This window comes from Salvelinus alpinus, chromosome 27, assembly GCF_045679555.1.
Source record: "Salvelinus alpinus chromosome 27, SLU_Salpinus.1, whole genome shotgun sequence".
NCBI classification, from domain to species: domain Eukaryota; kingdom Metazoa; phylum Chordata; class Actinopteri; order Salmoniformes; family Salmonidae; genus Salvelinus; species Salvelinus alpinus.
Window position 1 is genome coordinate 42,775,516 of NC_092112.1, and position 22,862 is coordinate 42,798,377.

At 45.4% G+C, this 22,862-nt stretch overlaps 1 protein-coding gene across 1 annotated transcript in view; it reads left to right on the forward strand.

Moving 5' to 3' along the window:
- The first annotated feature begins 11,278 nt into the window (after positions 1 to 11,278).
- Positions 11,279 to 22,862, forward strand: part of LOC139556606 (serine/threonine-protein kinase PAK 5-like) — a 112,734-nt gene continuing 101,150 nt past the window's right edge. Inside the window, exon 1 of the mRNA XM_071370763.1 lies at positions 11,279 to 11,504. The gene's annotated coding sequence lies outside the window, so the exon portion shown is untranslated. The remainder of the gene's footprint in view (positions 11,505 to 22,862) is intronic.

Genomic DNA, 22,862 nt, shown 5'->3' on the forward strand with positions numbered 1-22,862 from the left:
TTGGGATTTTTGACCTGGGTACATACAGTATACATTAATTGAACAACAAAGCAGCTAATCAGCGTATTTAGTTCATTCTTAAAATCAACAACGAAGTTGGCCCCGTGGGGGTCAATGGGAAAGAATGTTTGCTCTCCCCAATTTGTGGGCGTGGTCGAGGGGAATTATTTCTTATGACGTGAATATGGACTCGGAGTATGGATTCTATTACAATCAGTTGTTCTGATAACAAAATGAAAAGGTGTCTGATGTCACAATGATAAGGTTTCTGATATCATAATGATAAAGCTTCTGATGTCATAATGAGAAGCGTTCCCATGTCATAATGATAAGGGATCTCATGTCAATGAGAATAGTGTCATTATCAGAACAGTTCTGATGTCACAATGAGAATGATGACACAAAGCCAGGCATGATGACCCATAGATGGTCGTAAGCTGTGACTGAGTGATATTGAGTTCAAGCAGCTGAAAGAGGAGAGGCTCTATTCCTGTCCTTCTCTGCCTCAGCACACATCACCAACCTCATCAGCCCCAACCCCTCAAAGCCTCTCAAGCAACCATCGCTCCCTATCTCACCCCCTATTTCCCCCCAGCTCTCTATCCTTCTCACCCTCCTCAAGCCCCCGGCCACCCTGCTGGGTGTACCTGGAGGTAAGAAGACACAACAAGATCTCACGGTCTCACTTCAGTATTCAACGTTTGTCCAGGGTAGGATAAACGTCTATGGATGGCTTGAAAGTACACTGTAACAAAAAACTCATTTATATGGTTATTTTGGGTATTGTCAACAGTAAAATACTGTGAAACATTTTACTGCAGCATACTGTAAAGTATGGTGCATTGTGGCAAAAGTTTGTGGGCGTGGAAAGAATTGTGGTATTTTGAATGGCACTATAATTCCACCCCGCAGAATACAGTATCCGTATTGTATTTTTGGAGTACCAAAAACCTTTTGACCACTAGAGGGTGGATGGTATTTTTGGTAGAGGCTCATTAACATATTTTGAGGCATGCCTTGTAAAGAGGCTATATTTGTTGCACCCGTGAGTGAGAATGCTGTACCTATTTATCTCCTATGTAGTAGTAGTGCTCCATCAATTTAAAACATATTGGGGATACATTTGAGTGGCAGCAAGTCTTGAACCTTAAATGGTTGAGTATTTGCCTGTCTGTTTTGCCCAGTAGTCGCTGCTAGTTTGGAAGCCTTTGTAAGTGATTTAAAACACCAAATATTTATTCATATGCTGTAATGTGTAAACACATGACCTAACTGTCACGAATCCCGCTTCCTGAGTCTGTTTTTGCCTGTGTTCTGTCCTGGAGTGTTTTTCCGGTGTCCTGGACCGCACCCTGTCTGGTTGCCGGGCGACGTAGCTAGTTGGGAGATCTCTGATTACCCGCACCTGTATCCCATCAGCTATCTGCACAACTGGTCCTGATCATCACCCCTCCACTTCATAAGCTCTGACCTGACATCCATTCCCTGCCGGATCCTTAGCCATGAACAGTATGTTGTGCCAGCGTATCAGCCTCCAGTTTGATAGAGTTTGTTTTGTACGTCTTGCTTGCCTTGAACTTACCTTCGTTTTTTCTGTCTACAGTCATTCACCCGGAACACTCATCCCATCCCTACCTGGTCGTCGGTGACTTCAGTTACTTCCTTGGATCTGCTTACTCAATTCCATCAACTCACCTCCGCTGCCCGCTCCGCTACTTGGAATTTTCTATCACTACATTTACACTTGTAAATAAATACTCACCTTCGTCTTACTCTCCTTGTCCTGGTCTGCTTCTGGGTTCTACTTTGGAGAATCGTGACAGAACGATCCGGCCAAGGTTGAACCCAGCGGACCTGGACTCCGTTTGCCATGCCATTACCCAGCAGGAGAAGATATTGGGACAACACAACACGGCGCTACAGGAGATAGCGTTTTCAGTCCGGAACTTCTCTGCTAGCTTGACGAGTATCCAGGATCAGCTCAGTTTGCCGGCGGGTCATCCACTACCTGTTTCACCCCTCTCACCTGCCGCTTCTGGAGCGGTTTCCTTCCGTGAGTACGCCTGATAAGTACGAAGGGGATTTGGGAAGATGCCGTTCATTTCTTATGCAGTGTGGTTTAGTTTTTGATCTGCAGCCATACTCTTACGCCACAGAGAAGACTAGGATAGCTTTTGTTATTGAACTGCTGCGTGGTAGAGCTCTGGAATGGGCTTCAGCCGTTTGGGAACGACAGGACACCTGCATGGCGTCATACCAGGAGTTCACGGCAGAGATGAGAAAGCTTTTTGACCATCCAGTCCGAGGTAAGGACGCAGCTAAACGTTTGTTCTCTCTTCGCCAAGGAGCTCGCAGTGTGGCAGACTTTGTGATCGAATTCAGGACATTGGCTGTGGAGAGTGGTTGGAATGAGGAGTCACTACAAGCGGCTTTTTACCAGGGGTTGTCGGAGCAACTCAAGGACGAGCTGATCTCCTATCCAGAGCCTAGTGACCTAGACAGTTTGGTCACATTATCTATTCGGGTGGATAATAGAGTCCGAGAGAGAAGGAGGGAGAAGCAGTGGGGCCCGTCCAATCAATCAGCAACTCGGTTACCATTCGGGTCAGGAAGTGGACCAGAACGTGTTGATCATTATTCCCCACACGGGATTAGTGGAGGTGTCTTGTCACCAGATCCTGAACCCATGCAAGTGGGGCGACACGGGTTAACTAAGGAGGAGCGCCAACGTAGACGTGAGACCAACAGCTGCCTCTACTGTGGTAGCTCGGGACATTACATCTCCGCTTGTCCTCAGCGCCCGTTAAACTGCCCGGCTCGCTAGTTTTGGGAGGACTTTTAGCGAGCCAGTTTCAACCTCCCAAGAACCCTGTCAGACCCCGTTTTCCTGCGACCCTCATGAATAAGAATCAGAGTTTAGCGATGAACGCTTTTATCGATTCAGGTGCCGATGGCAGCTTTATTGATGCCGACTTGGTGGAACAGCTGGGGCTTTCCAAGGAGCAATTGCCGGAAGCCATTGAAGCAACCACTCTGAACGGCAGTAGTCTGGCACGGATCACTATGAGGACTCAACCTGTTAAGACGTTGTTGTCAGGGAATCATTCAGAGGTTATCTCTTTCTTCATTCTGCCTTCGCCCCATGTTCCTCTGGTTCTTGGTTACCCCTGGCTGAGAGAACACAATCCCTCGTTTGATTGGGTGATGGGTAAGGTAACTAGTTGGAGCATTGAGTGTCATGCTAACTGCCTTAGGACTGCCTGTTCTCATGCTGTTCCCAGTCAGGTCAGTGAGTCTGCTCCCCCTGATTTGTCCCTGGTTCCAGAAACATATCACGATTTGGGTGAAGTATTCAGTAAGCAGAAGGCTCTGTCACATCTTCCCCACCGACCTTATGACTGTGCGATTAATCTGTTCCCTGGAGCTGCCTTTCCCAAGGGACGGTTATACAGTATCTCTCGACCTGAGCGTGAAGCCTTGGAGACCTACATCAAGGAGTCTCTAGCTGCAGGTCTCATTCGCCCCTCGTCATCACCCCTGGGAGCAGGATTCTTTTTTGTGAGCAAGAAGGATGGCTCTCTTCGACCGTGTATTGATTATCGGGGGTTGAATGATATTACGGTCAAAAACAAGTATCCCCTGCCCTTGATGAGCTCTGCTTTCGACTCTTTACAGGGTGCTACGGTGTTTACGAAGCTTGACCTACGCAATGCTTATCATTTGGTTCGGATCAGAGAGGGAGACGAGTGGTTGACTGGGTTCAATACACCTATGGGACATTTCGAGTACCAGGTGATGCCGTTTGGACTGACCAACGCTCCTGCTGTGTTCCAAAGTATGGTGAATGACGTGCTGAGAGATATGATTGGTATTTTTGTGTTCGTTTACCTGGATGATATCCTCATCTTCTCGAGGGAGCTTTCTAGCCACGTCCAGCATGTCAAGCAGGTCCTGCAGCGGTTATTGGAGAACCGCCTGTTCGTGAAGGCTGAAAAGTGTGATTTTCACGTCCACACTACGTCCTTCCTCGGGTACATCATCTCCAGGGGAGAGATCAAGATGGACCAAGAGAAGGTTCGGGTGGTTCGGGATTGGGCCCAGCCCGGTACGAGATTGCAGCTCCAGAGATTCCTGGGGTTTGCGAACTTCTATCGGAGGTTTATCCGTGATTACAGCAGGGTGGCCGCCCCTTTAACTGCCCTGACGTCTTGCACCAGAAATTTCTGTTGGACTCCTGAGGCAGACCGAGCATTTCTGGACTTGAAGAGCCGATTCACCAACGCCCCGATTCTCTCTCAACCTGACACTTCCCGTCAGTTTGTTGTTGAGGTGGACGCGTCTGATGTGGGGGTGGGCGCCATCCTGTCCCAGCGTAGCTCCACTGACGGTAAACTCCATCCCTGCGCCTTCTACTCTTGTCGTCTTTCACCAGCAGAGAGAAACTACGATGTGGGTAACCGGGAGCTTCTCGCTGTGAAGCTTGCCTTGGAGGAGTGGCGCCACTGGTTGGAGGGAGCGGAGCAACCGTTTGTGGTCTGGACTGACCACAAGAATCTGGCTTACGTGCAATCGGCTAAACGTCTCAACTCCCGTCAGGCCAGGTGGGCTTTGTTTTTTGGACGCTTCAATTTTTCCCTGACGTTCCGACCTGGGTCGAAGAACGGCAAGGCGGACGCCTTGTCCCGGATGTTCTCCAAGACGGAGGAGAGTGGGGTCAAGACTGAGACGATTCTTCCCCAGAACTTTGTCGTGGGAGCCGTTACATGGAGGATTGAGGAGGATGTGATGGCGGCCCTTCGGACGCAGCCCGGCCCCGGTAACGGTCCACCCGGTCGGTTGTTCGTGCCTGAGTCGGTCCGTTCTGCTGTCCTTCAGTGGTCCCACGCCAGCAAGATAGCTTGTCACCCTGGCGTTGCTCGGACTATGGCGCTACTGCGCAGACGATTTTGGTGGCCTGCCATGGGAGAAGATACCCGGAGGTTTGTTGCCGCTTGTCCTGTTTGTGCGCAGAATAAGAGTACCAATCGGCCCAGTTCTGGGCTTCTTCACCCCCTACCTATTCCCCGGCGACCTTGGTCGCATCTGGCCCTGGACTTTGTCACGGGGTTGCCCTCTTCTGTTGGGAACACGGTCATTCTGACCATTGTGGACAGATTCAGCAAGTTTGCTCACTTTGTCACCATCTCCAAGCTTCCATCTGCCACTGAGACGTCCGAGATCCTTGTTAGGGAGGTTTTCAGGGTCCACGGGTTGCCCAGTGACATTGTTTCTGACCGTGGTCCTCAGTTTACCTCTGCTGTCTGGAGATCCTTCTGTTTGGCCATTGGAGCTACAGTCAGTCTCACATCTGGATTTCACCCCTAATCTAATGGTCAGGCGGAGAGAGCCAACCAGAAGATGGAGTCCACGCTGCGCTGCCTTGTCTCCTCTGATCCCACCTCTTGGTCCTCTCAGTTACCCTGGGTCGAGTATGCCCATAATACTCTCCCTTCATCTGCCACTGGGATGTCTCCCTTCCAGTGCCTGTACGGTTACCAACCTCCCTTGTTTCCTTCTCAGGAGAGGGATCTCTCGGTTCCCTCTGTCCAGGCCCACATTCGTCGTTGCCACCGGACCTGGCATCGGGCCAGGAAGGCCCTCCTTAGAGTTTCTGACCGGTATCAGATCCAGGCGAATCGTCGCCGTATTCCTGCCCCCGCTTATACCGTCGGAGATAAGGTTTGGTTGGCTACACGGGATCTTCCTCTACGGACTGAGTCGAGGAAACTGTCACAGAGGTTCATTGGTCCGTTTGTGGTGGAGAGAATCATTAATCCTGTTGTGGTCCGACTCAAGTTGCCTGCAACGCTTAGAGTACACCCCACCTTTCATGTCTCCTGCCTCAAGCCGGTTCTCCTCAGTCCTCTGTTGCCCCCTCCTCCTCGTCCTCCTCCTCCTCGGATGATCGGAGGTGGTCCTGCCTACACGGTGCGCCAAATCATGGACTCCAGACGGCGGGGTCGAGGGTTCCAGTATCTCGTGGATTGGGAAGGATATGGCCCAGAGGAGAGGAGTTGGATTCCTCTGCGTCAGATCCTTGATGCAGACCTGCTTCGTGACTTCTACCGCCTCCACCCTGGCGCTCCGGGTAGTCCGCCCGGTGGCGTTCGTCGGAGGGGGGGGTACTGTCACGAATCCCGCTTCCTGAGTCTGTTTTTGCCTGTGTTCTGTCCTGGAGTGTTTTTCCGGTGTCCTGGAACGCACCCTGTCTGGTTGCCGGGCGACGTAGCTAGTTGGGAGATCTCTGATTAACCGCACCTGTATCCCATCAGCTATCTGCACACCTGGTCCTGATCATCACCCCTTCACTTCATAAGCTCTGACCTGACATCCATTCCCTGCCGGATCCTTAGCCATGAACAGTATGTTGTGCCAGCGTATCAGCCTCCAGTTTGATAGAGTTTGTTTTGTACGTCTTGCTTGCCTTGAACTTACCTTCGTTTTTTCTGTCTACAGTCATTCACCCGGAACACTCATCCCATCCCTACCTGGTCGTCGGTGACTTCAGTTACTTCCTTGGATCTGCTTACTCAATTCCATCAACTCACCTCCGCTGCCCGCTCCGCTACTTGGAATTTTCTATCACTACATTTACACTTGTAAATAAATACTCACCTTCGTCTTACTCTCCTTGTCCTGGTCTGCTTCTGGGTTCTACTTTAGAGAATCGTGACACTAACAGCCAACCTGCTTGCACCAATCCCTTGTGAATACTGTAAAATACAAACATCACTCCTCAATGATTTTGATTCTTCCATCCATTCATTCATTCATTCATTTATTCATCACGATTACGGTAGCATTAACTTTTTACAGTATAATAGAATCACCTTTTACGGTATTGTACTGTGCTTCATAACACAGTACTTTGCTTTGATACTGTATTTATATTACAGTAGTTGTACTACTATATGAAATAGAGAAATGTACTTGCCATGAACTGCATTTAAGCTAATGTCAAATTCACATCAACTCCTTGACAGTGTAGGCAAGGGTTAAGATTGGTAAAACAGAAAAGACTTGACTGTTAAGTTTAGGCATTGATTATGACTTGTTAAGGTAAAGGGTTAAGGTTTGGGATAAGGAGAAAAATTAAACAAGTGCCTAGCACTGGGTTCAAACTTGCAATCCTTGGATCTGAAGCACATGGTTTAAGCACTTTGTCTATCCCCATCCACAATGTCCTAGCAAGCATTGAGCCTAATTGAGCGTAATATGTGCTCACGTTGCCCCTAGTGGACGGTATTGAAGGCATCTCCCGATGTCTCTATCTTATCATATCCCAATCCTATTCTTTCCTATCCTATCCCATAGTGTGAGGTTGCACGTGTGTGGTGTAGAGACGTTGTGTTGTGTTCTCGATGGTGGTGACCTTGTTATGGCCAGCCAGAGGATGGAGAGCCAAGGCCCTGCGTGATCATGGGATATTGTTTAGCAGGGCAGAATAAAACAGAATAAAACAGCCTCCCCAAATATCAAGGCTCAGAACAATGTCCTTGGTCCATCTTGCAACTGTATGGTGTGTGTGTGTGTGTGTGTGCGTGTATGCAAGTGTTTAGTGTACCTAAATGGCCATTAAAGAGGGATCCTGTGACCTGTGATGTCAACCCATGACAGGGCTAAAAAAAAGGTAGCGTGAGGCTGTTAGGCAGAAGAGAGCATCCGGGGTCTGCCAGCTCCAAAGGGTTGTATGTTTGTGTATGTGTGTGTCTATATTGTGTGTGTCAACTCCAAAGCGGCTGCGGCGGCATTACGCCCTGATAAGCCCTGGGCCTTGTTCTAATACTCTTAAACTGCATACGCCCTCCTCAATTTCATTCTGCCTTCATCCTCCCTAGACGTAATCCCTCGACCCTCGTCAGACATGACTAGATTAGTGAAAGAAAATCATTGCAGGGAAAGCTAATCTGAAAACCTAAATCAATCAATCAATCAATAAATCAATCAAATTGTAGCTGCATGTACTGTTACTGCCGTGAATGTGGGTCGGTTTTGCTTTTTTACTCCTAATGATTAGGGTTAGGATTAGGGGTGGGTAAATTGATCCTAAATCTGTGCCTACAACCCAGGCAGATTCTGCCCAGAGCTCTCCCAGAGAGAGATGGTTTAACTTGGAGAGAGAGGGGATAGAAGGACTGTCTGCGGTTGCCATAGGGACAGGAAGCAAGCCAGGCACACTGACCTGGGGATTTTAAGACCCCTTTGATGGACTCTGTTTCTTTTACTGACATGGAAAGAGTTATTTGAAACATGCTTGCTAAGTTTATGTTGGATTTAGTTGATGTGCATTAGCCTCTGATCCACTTACTGACTCATTACTTACATAGAAATGATCAAGAGCTCAATCAGAGGATTTGATGACATTTCTCGTCTTTTTTCGACAAAGCATACTTTTCCTCCATAAAGAGATGCTAAATGAGACTGTATATAATTCCACGCTTCTTTGCCAATTCATGACTAAATGAACTATTTTAATCCAAACTTTATTACAAGAAGTAATGTTGGATTCACCTGTCCAGTTTCGATATGCAATATGTAGTCTCTATTTCATATGTGTGGCTGGCCCCCTGGTGGCCATGAAATGTACTGTTCTTTCTCTCTTAAGCCTCTTTATTTACATATGTCCCTTTGAATGAAAGGACAACTTTGAAACGAACTTCTATTGTTGAAAGAACCTGTATTGGCCTTCCAGGGATACAGTATATTTAGTACCAGTCAAAGGTTTGGACACACCTACACATTCATGGGTTTTTCTTTATTTTTACTATTTTCTACATTGTAGAATAATAATGAAGACATCAAAACTATGAAATAACACATATGGAATCATGTAGTAACCAACAAAGTGTATTTTATATTTGAGATTCTTCAAAGTAGCCTCCCAGTCTTGAAGGAGTTCCCACATATGTTGAGCACTTTGTTGGCTGCTTTTCCTTCACTCTGTGGTTCAACTAATCCCAAACCATCTCAATTGGGTTGAGGTTGGGTGATTGTGGATGCCAGGTCATCTGATGCAGTACTCCATCACTCTCCTTCTTGGTCAAACAGCCCTTGCACAGCCTGGAGGTGGGTTGGGTCATTGTCCTGCTGAAAAACAAATGATAGTCCCACTAAGCGCAAACCAGATGGGATGAGGTATCGCTGCAGAATGCTATGGTAGCCATACTGGTTAAGTGTGCCTTGAATTGTAAATAAACCACAGACAGTGTCACCAGCAAAACACCCCCACACCATCACACCTCCTCCTCCATGCTTCACGGTGGGAACCACACATGCACAGATCATCTGTTCACCTACTCTGCATCTCACAAAGGCACGGTGGTTGGTACCAAAAATCTCAGACCAAAGGACAAATTTACACCGGTCTAATGTCTATTGCTTGTGTTTCTTGGCCCAAGCAAGTCTCTTCTTCTTATTGGTGTCCTTTACTAGTGGTTTCTTTGCAGCAATTCGACCATGAAGGCCTGATTCAAACAGTCTCCTCTGAACAGTTGATGTTGAGATGTGTCAGTTACTTGAAATCTGTGAAGCATTTATTTTGTACTGCAATTTCTGAGGCTGGTAACTCTAATGAACTTATCCTCTGTACCAGAGGTAACTCTGTGTCTTCCTTTCCTGTGGAGGTCCTCACGAGAGTCAGTTTCATCATAGCGCTTGATGGTTTTTGTGACTGCACTTGAAGAAACTTTGAAAGTTCTTGAAATTCTCCAGGATTGACTGACCTACATGTCTTAAAGTAATGATGGACTGTCATTTCTCTTTGCTTATTTGAGCTGCTCTTGCCATAAAATGGAATTGGTATTTTACCAAATAGGACTATCTTCTGTATAACACCCCTACCTTGTCACAACATAACTGATTGGCTCAAACGCATTAAGGAAAGAATTCCACAAATTGACTTTTAACAAGGCACACCTGTTAATTTAAATGCATTCCAGGTGACTACCTCATGGAGCTGGTTGAGAGAATGCCAAGAGTGTGCAAAGCTGTCATCAAGGCAAAGGGTGGCTACTTTGAAGAATCAATTTGGCTAATTTGGAGGAAAGTGGGAGGATGATGCTGTCTCACACACGCACACCTGCATGCACAACCCCCCCCCCCCCCTCCCCCAGTCAAAGGCCTGAGGTGCCTCCAAAGTGGGTGGCCTACACTTGTCCCCTCAGACACTGGGACAGCCCCTAACTGCATGCCAACACAGGCTGAGATCAATGTGGGGCCTGACACTGTCAACTAGCAGGGATTTCATACTTTAAAGTAGCGGAGTGAACATAGGAGGAATTGTTCAGCTTACTGAGTCCCACAGTTAGAATATGATCAATATATATTATATATAGCCCAATTATCAGTCCGGTTAAGCAGTGCCTATCTGGACAAATAATCAATCACTCAAACAGACCTCCAATGACAGACAACTGGCTAAAATTGAGTCCTAAAATCCCTCCACCTCACTGATATTATGATAACAAGTTGAGTTATAAACATATTTATAATGTGACCACTGTTGACGACTTCCAAAGTCCCTATCATCATACTATCTTGACATAAGAATTATTTCATCCAGTCCTGTTATTCAGCAAGGGTTATATCAGGTTATATCATATATTTTGTGCTCATCCTCAGATTTATAACATCTCGATGTAAAGCCAACTCCTTGAACATCGCTGGCGTTGCCCCAGTGATGCGCGAGCGTGCACGTTGCCAGCCGCGCCACATCAAAGCCAAACCCCATTAGTGTCGTCACTGTTCACGCTCAAACCCACATACGTCATCATTTTTTCTATTTTATTTCCGGTGATGTTGCACATTTTGATTATCCCACTCACTGGCTGTCGCTTATTCCCATTTGAGCCTATTTATCATAGAAGTCTTTTGGAATTGCACGTGAATGCCATGCACAGCTGCAACGTTGCATAATCATGTTACCGATTATAGCTCTCAATAAATAAACAAACAAAAACGTCGGCTTCGTTAGCCTAGAGGCCTATAATAATCTGTGTCACTGTTGCTGCACGTTTCACCTACAGCCCTTCACTGTCATTCAATCATCTCAAATCTCAAAGAGGGCGTTGCATTGACTATATTGCGACCACGTCTTACTGTTACACTGAAAACGAAATAATTACCTAGGCGACATTATTTATTTTAAATTCAATTTGTACCACCCCCATAATACTTCCCTGCCGAATCCTCTTCCAACGTTCAACCGCGGGCCACTCTAGAAATACAGGTGCTCTAATTTCTGACGATCGCTCCAAGCCCCACTCCTCTCCTCTCCACAACACCCCGGATGTAAGCTTGCACACAGCGGTTGCTCCATACAGTATTGTACGGCGCAGCTCAGTAGCACCACCGAGAGACATTAACATGGCGCTGACAGCCACATAACGGTACCCACCATAATAATCATAATAACCAGACCAAATACAGCGGCGGGACATGTGAGCGGGTCAACCTCAAGACAGCAGGTAAGTGCAGTTCTAGTATTCGATAAACGCTCTGCGGCGTGCCATTTTGTGAAATATGGTATGCAGAAAACCGCTCTCTGTAATAGCGAAATATGGGTTAGCTCCGTCCCTCCCATTTAGTAACCTAGGCTGATAGTTCTACAGTTAAACACCACGGGCACTGATAGCCGTTTGTTCTTCTCTACAAGCCAGTCGGGAATAGTCTACGTATGTCGTTGGGAGCGAGCGTATGTTACTGTATCATGGCTACAGTCTGTGGGGTTGAATACGTGCTACAACCGCTGTCCTTGGTGTTGAAACGGGGTGCGTACCTCGCTGCGAAATGCTCTCTGCATTTTGTAGCCTAAATAAGACGATAGTCAGTGGCTGCATTTGTGGTGAAGCATTCAACCAATGGAGTCTTAAGAACACGGATGTTTGTTTGTTGTCAGGGGGTCATATTCATAAGCAGCGTTCGACCTTATCCTTGGTGCCATTAAGGATGTTATTTCACCAGACGGACCGTGTAGGCTATGTATGATGATTGTGGTGATGGAGATGAGAGTTCAGTAGGCTAGTACAGTAGGCTACAGTAGGCGGTTTGATTGAACAGATGGTGAGTTCAATGTTTCTCCAGGATTAGAAGGTGAATAGAGGGGAATTAAAAGTGGTATGCTGCTGGGGTCTAGCTCTTAGCCTAATCCTGCTATAAAGAACTGGATAGAAGGCTAATTTACATAGGAACAGAATGTAGCCTATTCCTCTTGAGTGTCATTGGCACATAGTAATGTTGCAAATCATTGACAGGTAGGTCTAAATAATAATAATATACTTACATTGTAATAGTCCTTTTTATATATTTTACCTCTTGCGTTTTAGTGTGTAGATATTTATGTGTTCATGCAGCTATTTTGGTGTGACTGTTTTAAACGGATGTCATGTGCTCATCTTCAGGAGAAGGCCTTGATTCAATAACACTACTACCACAGTGGCACCATTCTCTCTCTCTGTACCCATCCCTGTCCCTGTCCAACTGTCCCCAACACTCAGACAAGGATCCCTATGGCAAGCCGGTGGCAGAAGCATCTGAGCTCCTAGAGTGTGCGTCTCTCCTTTATTTTTCAAGTGTTCTACTCCGTTAGCCAGCACCTCGCCTGAACAGGTGTGCGTTTCTTTCGCCTTCAGATTAGCTGGAGCAGAGACCCCAGGCTAGGCCACTCGCGCCTCGCGGTAATACACTATATATACAAAAATATGTTGACAACCCTTCAAGTTAGTGGATTCGGCTATTTCTGCCACACCCGTTGCTGACAGGTGTGTAAAATCGAGCACACAGCCATGCAATCTCCATAGACAAACATTGGCAGTAGAATGGCCTTACTGAGGGCCCCCCGAGTGGGCCAGCGGTCTAAGGCACTGCATCGCTACAGACCTGGGTTCGATCCCAGGCTGTGTCACAACCGGCCGTGACGGGGAGTCCCATAGGGCGGCGCAAAGTTGGCCCCGCGTCGTCCGGGTTAGGGAAGGGGAGGGCGCTGAAGCGACTCCTTGTGGTGGGCCGGGTGCTTGCAGGCTGACTTCGGTCATCAGTTGAACTGTGTTTCCTCCGACACATTGGTGCAGCTGGCTTACGGGTTAAGCAGGCGGGTGTTAAGAAGCGCGGTTTGGCGTGTCATGTTTCGGAGAAAGCATGACTCGACCTTCGCCTCTCCCGAGTCCGTTGGGGAGCTGCAGCGATGAGACAAGCGGGGGTAAAACACAAAAATAAATAAATAAAATAATTGCCTTACTGAAGAGCTCAGTGACTTTCAACGTGCCACCATCATAGGATGCCACCTTTCCAACAAGTCAGTTCATCACTTTTCTGCCCTGCTAGAGCTGACCCGGTCAACAGTAAGTGCTGTTATTGTGAAGTGGAAATGTCTAGGAGCAACAACGGCTCAGCCGCGAAGTGGTAGGCCACATAAGCTCACAGAACAGGACCGTCGACTGCTGAAGTGCATAACGCGTAAAAATGGTCCTTCTTTGGTTGCAACTCTCACTACCGAGTTCCAAAGGGCCTCTGGAAGCAACGTCAGTACAAGAACTGTTCGCCGGAAGCTTCATGAAATGGGTTTCCATGGCCGAGCAGCCGCACACAAGCCTAAGATCACCACGCGCAATGCCAAGCGTCGGCTGGAGTGTCATTAGACTCTGGAGCAGTGGAAACATGTTCTCTGGAGTGATGAATCCTACTTCACCATCTTGCAGTCCGTTGGACAAATCTTGGTTTGTTGGATTCCAGGAGAACGCTACCTGCCCAAATTCATAGTGCAAACTATAAAGTTTGGTGGAGGAGGAATAATGGTCTGGGGCTGTTTTTCATGGTTCGGGCCCCTTAGTTCCAGTAAAGGAAAACTTAACGCTACAGCATACAATGATATTCTAGACGATTCTGTGCTTCCAACTTTTTGGCAACAGTTTGGGGAAGGCCCTTTCCTGTTTCAGCATGACAATGCCCACGTGCACAAAGCGGGGTCCATACCGAAATGGTTTGTCGAGATCGGTGTGGAAGAACTTGACTAGCCTGCACAGAGGCCTGACTTCAACCCCATCGAGCACTTTTGGGATGAAATGCAACGCCGACTGCGAGCCAGGCCTAATCGCCCAACATCAGAGCCCACAGCAATGTTCCAACATCTAGTGGAAAGCCTTCCCAGAAGAGCAGAGGCTGTTATAGCAGCAACTCCATATTAATGCCCATGATTTTGAAATGGGATGTTCGATAAGCACTTTTGCCCATGTAGTGTAATATAACGTACACACAAACACGCGCACAGTCGCTGGTTATCCGGTCGCTAATGTATTCAGCAGCGAGCACAACAGCTTTGCATAATGATCAAAGCTAGAGGGTGCTCCGCATGCAGTAGCCCTAATAATAACCTTTGAAGCTATCAGAACATTCATTCCACTAATATTACACTCTAATACTACAATAGAGTAGGCAGAGGCCGATAGTATAGACCTGTTTATGTGTGTATTGCAGTGGTAGTATAGGGGCTTGGAGGATGAATGACATTGGTAAGGAACGCATGACACATTAATTGCTACGTTTGCCCTGTGGCTATACTAGGCTATCATGGTGTATGCATGCCTTCAGGATGTGTCTCTGATATATTCATGGACTTCACGTTGTGAAAGACCACTCATCTAGTCGCTTCTTTCACAATGACTTTGTGTGTCTGTAGCATCTCTATCACTGTTGATACAGTGTTGTTTCATATGTAGTAATCGTGGGAATATTGTTTGAATGGTTAAATGTGTGTGTGTGTGTGTGTGTGTGTGTGTGTGTGTGTGTGTGTGTGTGTACGCCTCTGTAAGACTGGAAGTTTGAACCCAGTGTGTCTGGGAGACTTACAGAGATCGATTCTGATGATGGAGGGAAAGATTGGAGGTGCATGTAAATGAACTAGACCCAGATAGAGGAGAGGAGGCGGAAAGGAGAGGGAGAGAGAGGAAGAAGAGAGGAGACAAGGGTAACACCGAGGAGTAGAGAGGAGGAGGACAGAAGGATGAGAAGATGAGCAGAGAGGCCTGTCTGGTGATGAGAGAGGACAGAGTGAGTGCGACAGACACGTCTTCATAGGTCACAGATTTGCATATCTGTGTTTCACTGTGCTTGTGCTTTTTCAGCATGACCCTCTGTGAGTGTGTGTGTGTGTGTGTGTGTGTGTGTGTGTGTGTGTGTGTGTGTGTGTGTGTGTGTGTGTGTGTGTGTGTGTGTGTGTGTGTGTGTGTGTGTCATGACTCGGTATGTGGGTGCATGGCATGATTCGGTGTGTGGGTGTGTTGCATGACTCTGTGTGTGTGCCATGACTCGGTGTGTGTGTTCTGCATGACTCAGGGGGCTGTCGCAATGCAAATGTCACGTGGGGTTGGACCATGTCTGTCTACCCAGCCAGCCAGCCGGAGGAGAGCTCCACTTAACAATAACCTAGTTATTCCCTCTCCCTCTAGACATCAATTTACGGTCAAATTTGCACCCCCCCACGGGTAAGATTATAATTGGGGGAGGGTAAACTGATCCTATATCTGTGCAGACAGACAACTTCTACTTTGATTCAACACTACTGTATTTGTGGCAGAGAAGACTACTGTCTTTGTAGCTCCAATGATTCAGTCGTGGGGGGGTTGTATTGGGATCAGAGTGCACTGATGAGGGGAAGTGTGTGTGTTTATGTGTTTGAGAGCAAGATAAAAGCTGGAGAGAGAAAGAGAAAGTGTGTGTGTGTGTGTGTGTGTGTGTGTGTGTGTGTGTGTGTGTGTGTGTGTGTGTGTGTGTGTGTGTGTGTGTGTGTGTGTGTGTGTGTGTGTGTGTGTGTGTGTGTGTGTGTGTGTGTGTGTGTGTGTGTGTGCCAGTGGGCTGGGCGTTGGGGGCTTAGCATCAGAGGGCAGTGATGAGAGGGCTATTGGAGCCTGAATACCAAGCGATGCCCTCAGGCTATGCTGCTGCTGCCCTGAACTGGCATTACTGCTCTGCCACTCACTCCCTGTCCTAGGGAATTACTGTTTCAGAGTGTGTGTGTGTGTGTGTGTGACTGTGTGTGTGTGTGCGTGTGTGCGTGCGTGTGAGAGAGAGAGAGGGAGAAAGAGAGCGATAGAGTGTGTTTGCGTGTACATGTGTTTGTATGTGTGGTGTAGGCCTCACTCAAGTCTACTCAATCACTAAACCGTCTGGTAACGTGCGAGTGAGTAAGTGTGAGCGTAATTCCAGTGTAATCGCTATTAAAGCGATAGCCGATTAGAAGGGGCAGGTTTAAAAAGACAATTGGTCTGGATGTTGTGTCTCGCCTCTGCAGTACTCCATAGCAGTTACATAGGAAATCCAGTGAAGAACTAAACTGACCGCCGCCTCGTGTTTTCATCAATCAAAACACCTTTTTTTTTTGCCATCTACAGTAAGAACAGGGTGGGAAAGCCAACCAGAGGATTTAAAAAAGTCCAGGCCAGTATTCACAAAGCGTAGGAGTAGCGTATTCACAAAGCGTATTCACAAAACCTACCACACAAGGCAAAACATTCCATTATTACACCATAGCCTACATGTCACCAGTATGTTTATGTTATATAACATTTTCTGAAATTGACCATATTCAATTGTCATTGTAATTATACACAAATTGATGTCAGACATGCACCTGCCCCAATGCTCTGTTGCTGATGACTGGGATGAATGCAGGAGCAGATTTCAGGAGCAGGACAAGATACCCTTTTTTTGACTGATGACTGACATAAGGGCATGTACGTGATAGGCCTGGCTTATTTGACTATGATGTCATAACGCTTCATGACAGTGTCGTAAAGTGTATGTTCTGCAAGTTATCTAAAATATGATGAGAAAACAGAAACATGACTGTAAACATAATTCATTTCAACAACAAAGGACTAAAGAAACAAACTTTCAAACAAAAATCAACTTCTTGGGAATAAATGAGGGTTTTGATAAAACATAACTCAATATACAGGTGTAAATACATGGGTCATGACATGATTATGACTATATTATTCCAGGTTATGACAATTTATGCCAGCTGTTATGACATATTATGACATGGTTATAACCCTGTCATAACATGTTAGTGGTGTCAAGTAAAGCGTTAACAAAAAAGGTTAATATATACACCAAACATTAGGAACCCCCCCCCCCTTTTGCCCTCAGAACAGCCTTAATTCATCAGGGCATGGACTTTACAAGGTGTCAAAAGTGTTCCACAGGGATGCTGGCCCGTGTTGACTCCAATGCTTCCCACAGTTGTGTGAAGTTGACTGGATGTCCTTTGGGTGGTGGAACATTCTTGATACAGACAGGAAACTATTGAGTATGAAAAACCCAGCAGCGCTGCAGTTCTTGACACAAACCAGCGCCTAATACAATACCCTGTTCAAAGGCACTTAAACATTTTGCCTTTCCATTCATCCTCTGAATGGCACACATACACAATCCATGTCTTAATTGTCTCAAGGCTTCAAAATCCTTCTTTAACCTGTCTCCTCCCCTTCATCTACACTGATTGAAGTGGATTTAACAAGTGACATCAATAAGGCAACATTGCTTTCACCTGGATTCACCTGGTCAATCTTTGTTATGGAATGGGCAGGTGTCCTTAATGTTTTGTATACTCAGTGTATATATATATATATATATATATATATATATATATATATATATATATATATATATATATATATATAGAGTACCAGTCAAAAGTTTGGACACACCTACTGATTCATGAGTTTTTCTTTATTTTTACTATTTTCTACATTGTAGAAAAAAGTGTGAAACAAATCAAAATATATGTTATATAGTTTAGATTCTTCAAAGTAGAACATAACTGGCGTGCACAGAGCCCTGACCTCAACCCCATCAAACACCTTTGGGATGAATTCGAACACCGACTGCGAGCCAGGCCTAATCACCTAACATCAGTACCCAACCTCATTAATGCTCTTGTGGCTGAATAGAAGCAAGTCCCGGCATCAATGTTCCAACATTTAGTGGAAAGCCTTCCCAGAAGAGTGGAGGCTGTTATAGGAGCAAAGGGGGGACCAACTCCATATTAATGCCCATGATTTTGAGTTGAGATGTTTGACGAGCAGGTGTCCACATACTTTTGGTCATGTAGTGTGTGTGTGTGTGTATATATGTATATACAGTACCAGTCAAAAGTTTGGACACACCTACTCATTCAAGGGTTTTTCTTTATTTTAACTATTTTATACATTGTAAAATAGTAGTGAACACATCAAAACTATGAAATAACACATATGGAATCATGTAGTAACCAAAAAAGTGTTAAACAAATCAAAATATATTTTATAGTTGAGATTCTTCAAAGTAGCCACCCTTTGCCTTGATGACAGCTTTGCACATTCTTGACATTCTCTCAACCAGCTTCATGAGGTAGTCACCTGGAATGCATTTCAATTAACAGGTGTGCCTTGTTAAAAGTTCATTTGTAGAATTTCTTTCCATCTTAATGCGTTTGAGTCAATCAGTTGTGTTGTGACAAGGTAGGGGTGGTATACAGAAGATAACCCTATTTGGTAAAAGACCAAGTCCATATTATGGCAAGAACAACTCAAATAAGCAAAGAGAAACAGCAGTCCATCATTACTTTAAGACATGAAGGTCAGTCAATCCGGAACATTTCAAGAACTTTTAAAGTTTCTTCAAGTGTAGTCGGGAAAACCCATCAAGCGCTATGATGAAACTAACTCTAATGAGGACCGCCACAGGAAAGGAAGACACAGAGTTACATCTGCTGCAGAGGATAAGTTCATTAGAGTTACCAGCCTCAGAAATCTGCCATTAACTGCACCTCAGAATCTAGCCCAAATAAATATTTCACAGAGTTCAAGCAACAGACACATCTCAACATCAACTGTTCAGAGGGGACAGCATGAATCAGCCTGTCATGGTTTAATTGCTGCAAGGAAACCACTACTAAGGACACCAATAATAAGAAGAGACTTGCTTGGGCCAAGAAACACGAGCAATAGGCAGTAGACCGGTGGAAATATGTCCTTTGGTCTGATGAGTCCAAATTTGAGATTTTTGTTTCCAACCGCCGTGTCTTTGTGAGATGCAGAGTAGGTGAATGGATGATCTCAGCATGTGTGGTTCCCACCGTGAAGCATGGAGGAGGACGTGTGATGGTGTGGGTGTGCTTTGCTGGTGACACTGTCTGTGATTTATTTAGAATTCAAGGCACACCCAGCATCACAGCATTCTGTAGTGATACGGTATCCCACCTGGTTTGCGCTTAGTGGGACTATCATTTGTTTTTCAACAGAACAATGAACCCAAACAGACCTCCAGGCTGTGTAAGTTCTGTTTGACCAAGAAGGAGAGTGATGGAGTGCTGCATCAGATGACCTGGCCTCCGCAATCACCCAATCTCAACCCAGTTGAGATGGTTTGGGATGAGTTGGACCGCAGAGAGAAAAAAGCAGCCAACAAGTGCTCAGCGTATGTGGGAACTCCTTCAAGACTGTTGGAGAAGCATTCCAGGTGACTACCTCATGAAGCTGGTTGAGAGAATACCAAGAGTGTGTAAAGCTGTCATCAAGGCAAAGAATGGCTACTTTCAAGAATCTAAAATATATTTTGATTTGTTTAACTCTTTTTTGGTTACTACATGATTCCATATGTGTTATTTCATATTATTGATGTCTTCACTATTATTCTACAATGTAGAAAATAGTCAAAATTAAAGATAAACCCTTGACTGAATAGATGTGTCAACTTTTAACTGGTACTGTATATACAGTATAATATATATATATTACTTTTTGTCGGGAGCCCCCTAGTGTCCGGGTGCCCTAAGCGACCGATTGTGTCGCTTATGCCTGGAACCGGCCATGCACAAGCGTACAATAGATCCCTGAACCAACTTCGCTACACAGTCAAGGCACATCTTGACTACACTCTGGTCATAAAGGCCTTATTATACATATGATACATTTCCCATTTAAGTCTGTTCTTTAAATTAGCTTCGAGCGTACTCCTCGCGTAGCATTAGATTAGGGATCCTATAGGATCGTACGCCGAGCCTTATGCACATCTCAATGCCAGGAGGTCTGCACAAGGCTATTGTAAGATATGCCTGGGCATTCTGACTGCGTAATTAGAGGTTTCTATTGTTCACCTCTGGGAGACTTTTCTACCTTTCCTCTCCATACCTAATATACCTCAGGCAAGCAGATGGTACCATTGACTTCTTGACATGCTATATCTGCTGCCGCTAAACACCATCCTGGGTGAATAGCTGTAATATTTAGCGTTCCATGATGGCGATATTGCTTTGCCACAGAACACGTCTCTCTTATTCTCTCTCATTCTTTCTCCCCGTCTATCTCTCTTTTACCCACCTCTTTCTCTCTCTCGCTCTGTCTCTCTCTCTCTTTTTCTCTCTCTCTCTTTCTCCATAGATTTTTTTAATGAATACATTAACACTGAGTGAATTATCACCTAGTCTAGTTTAATACAGTGCGATGTTGTTGTTTGATATGCACTGTGTTGTAGGCCCTGCTTACGGAATAGAAGTTCCGATAATGTTTTACAAGATGCAACAAGGTCGTGCATAACAAATGCAGGTTGTTGCGATGCACAATCCCGTTTTGCACCCTGTTACTTGTCTGGGCCTACCTGTTTCACACAATGTATCGTGTCTGAACATAGCAGAGTAAGCTCTAAAGACAAACAGCTATTTTATATAATATTGCCTGTAACATCAGAACAATTCCAGGTCAAGATGTATTACACCCACATAGCTGTCTGTACAAACTGAACTCCATGAGCGTTTTACAACAAAATAAAACAAAAATGTCCTGCGATCTTGAAGAGTTAAAGTGACTCATGAATTAGAGAAGTGACGTATGGCATGGGTGACCACTTGTATCGTTGCAATGCCATCATTGAGTCAGCTTAACTCAAAGCGAATACATTTGAACAAACATTTTATGTTCCGTTTCACATTGTACTAGTTCCAAGAAAAATCCCCAAATAATGGTGTATATTGGAGAAATGGAATAAATAGCCCAATCGGCCAATTAAGTAGGGGAAATGAGTTGGACTGAAAAGCAGCATGCAATTCTCTGGAGAGACGGAGGTTGACATCAGCGCCCTAGAACATTCAGTCATCCCCTTCTCCTCCTCCTCCTCCTCCTCCTCTTCCTCCTCCTCCTCCATCCTCTCCTCCTCTCCCCATACCATGATAGAGAACATTGTAGGATAAAAAGGTCTAAAACTCTCCGATCAGTATACACGCGGCAGGCACACAGTTGGCTTGTCTGGTCAATAAAGTCTTGTGTTGTATTTTACACTGATCTGAGATCCAATTTGAGGCCAGCGAAGTGAAATATTTGTTGTGTCCCTACAGCTCAGTTGTGTTGATCTCTCCCTGTTCTTGACATGAAGAGATACTTGGAAGAGGCTGAAGATGCAGTCTACTACCACTCTGTAATACCGTAACGTCACCAATGCCTCATCTTTACACCATGGTCCAAATGAGGATGTGGGCTTTGCAACAAACCTACTACGCACTACTAAGCAGTGGGCACAGTCGTTAATTCGACATCTATTCCACGTTGGCTCAACATCATTTCATTGAAATTACGTGAAGACAATGTTGAGTCAACCAACGTGCCCAGTGGATACTGACCTTATATGACCCAGGCTGTGACAGTAGTATTCAAAGCCAACCATATCCCTTACCCTGACCTCACTGACAACCCCACAGCCCCTGTCACACTGCACTCATCCTCTTAGGAAACATCTGGTTTGGTGCTAATGTTTACGGAAACACGAGGCTTCATGAAAAGCCACACATTTGTTCAAAATAGCATCCCAAACATTGGCGGCATCTCAAAAGGACAGGCTAGTTGGCTACGTGTCGGCCGACATATGCAAGAGTCTAGAATTCCAGTCATATATGAGTCATTCATTAGTTAAAAATCGATCTGGTCAGCATGACACAAGACAGATAGCCTTCAGCATGCTAAGCTAATTATACTGAATGGAATGGATGGCTTTCTGGTTTGATATAGTTAGTTATACAATGTTACATACGTTGATTCATGCATGCTACGATTAACATGCAATATGTTATTTTCAACAGGGTCTTAATTCCGAGTCTGAATGGAATAGATGGTATTCTCTTCTATAATCATTCTGCAATCACCAGCAAAACAGGGATGCTGTTCAAATGTCAGCTGACATGCGATCACAAACGACGATTGTTAACAAAGAACAATACACAGAGATTAGAGAGGCTTTAGCAGACAGACCCTGATACCAGGAGCCAGCATGACAATCCTAGAGATCCTTCCCACGTCAACCTTGACGACAGTTTGCTGTGGATTTAGCAACTCGCATGCCCCGCCCACCTGAGGATCTGTCTTATTGAGCCATTTATTTCCTGTGTTTGAAGGGTTCAAAATCAACTTGTCATTTAAATCTGGCTGAATCGATTGCTTTCATTTGACTCCAGCAACAATTTCATACTCTTGCTTTTGCCTGACGTTTTTTCCGGAAGTGTTTGAAATGACCTGTCAAACACACCTCGGTAATGGCTGAAATGGGCTCAAAGGAATACAAGCTAGCTAGTAGCTTTGGGATTTAACGCATCATCTCAACACTTACAGTACCAGTCAAAAGTATGGACACACCTACTCATTACAGGGGTTTTCTTTATTTAAAAGTTATACATTGTAGAATAATAGTGAACACATCAAAACTATGAAATAACACATATGGAATCATGTAAAACAAATCAAAATATATTTTATATTTGAGATTCTTCAAAGTAGCCACCCTTTGCCTTGACGACAGCTTTGCAC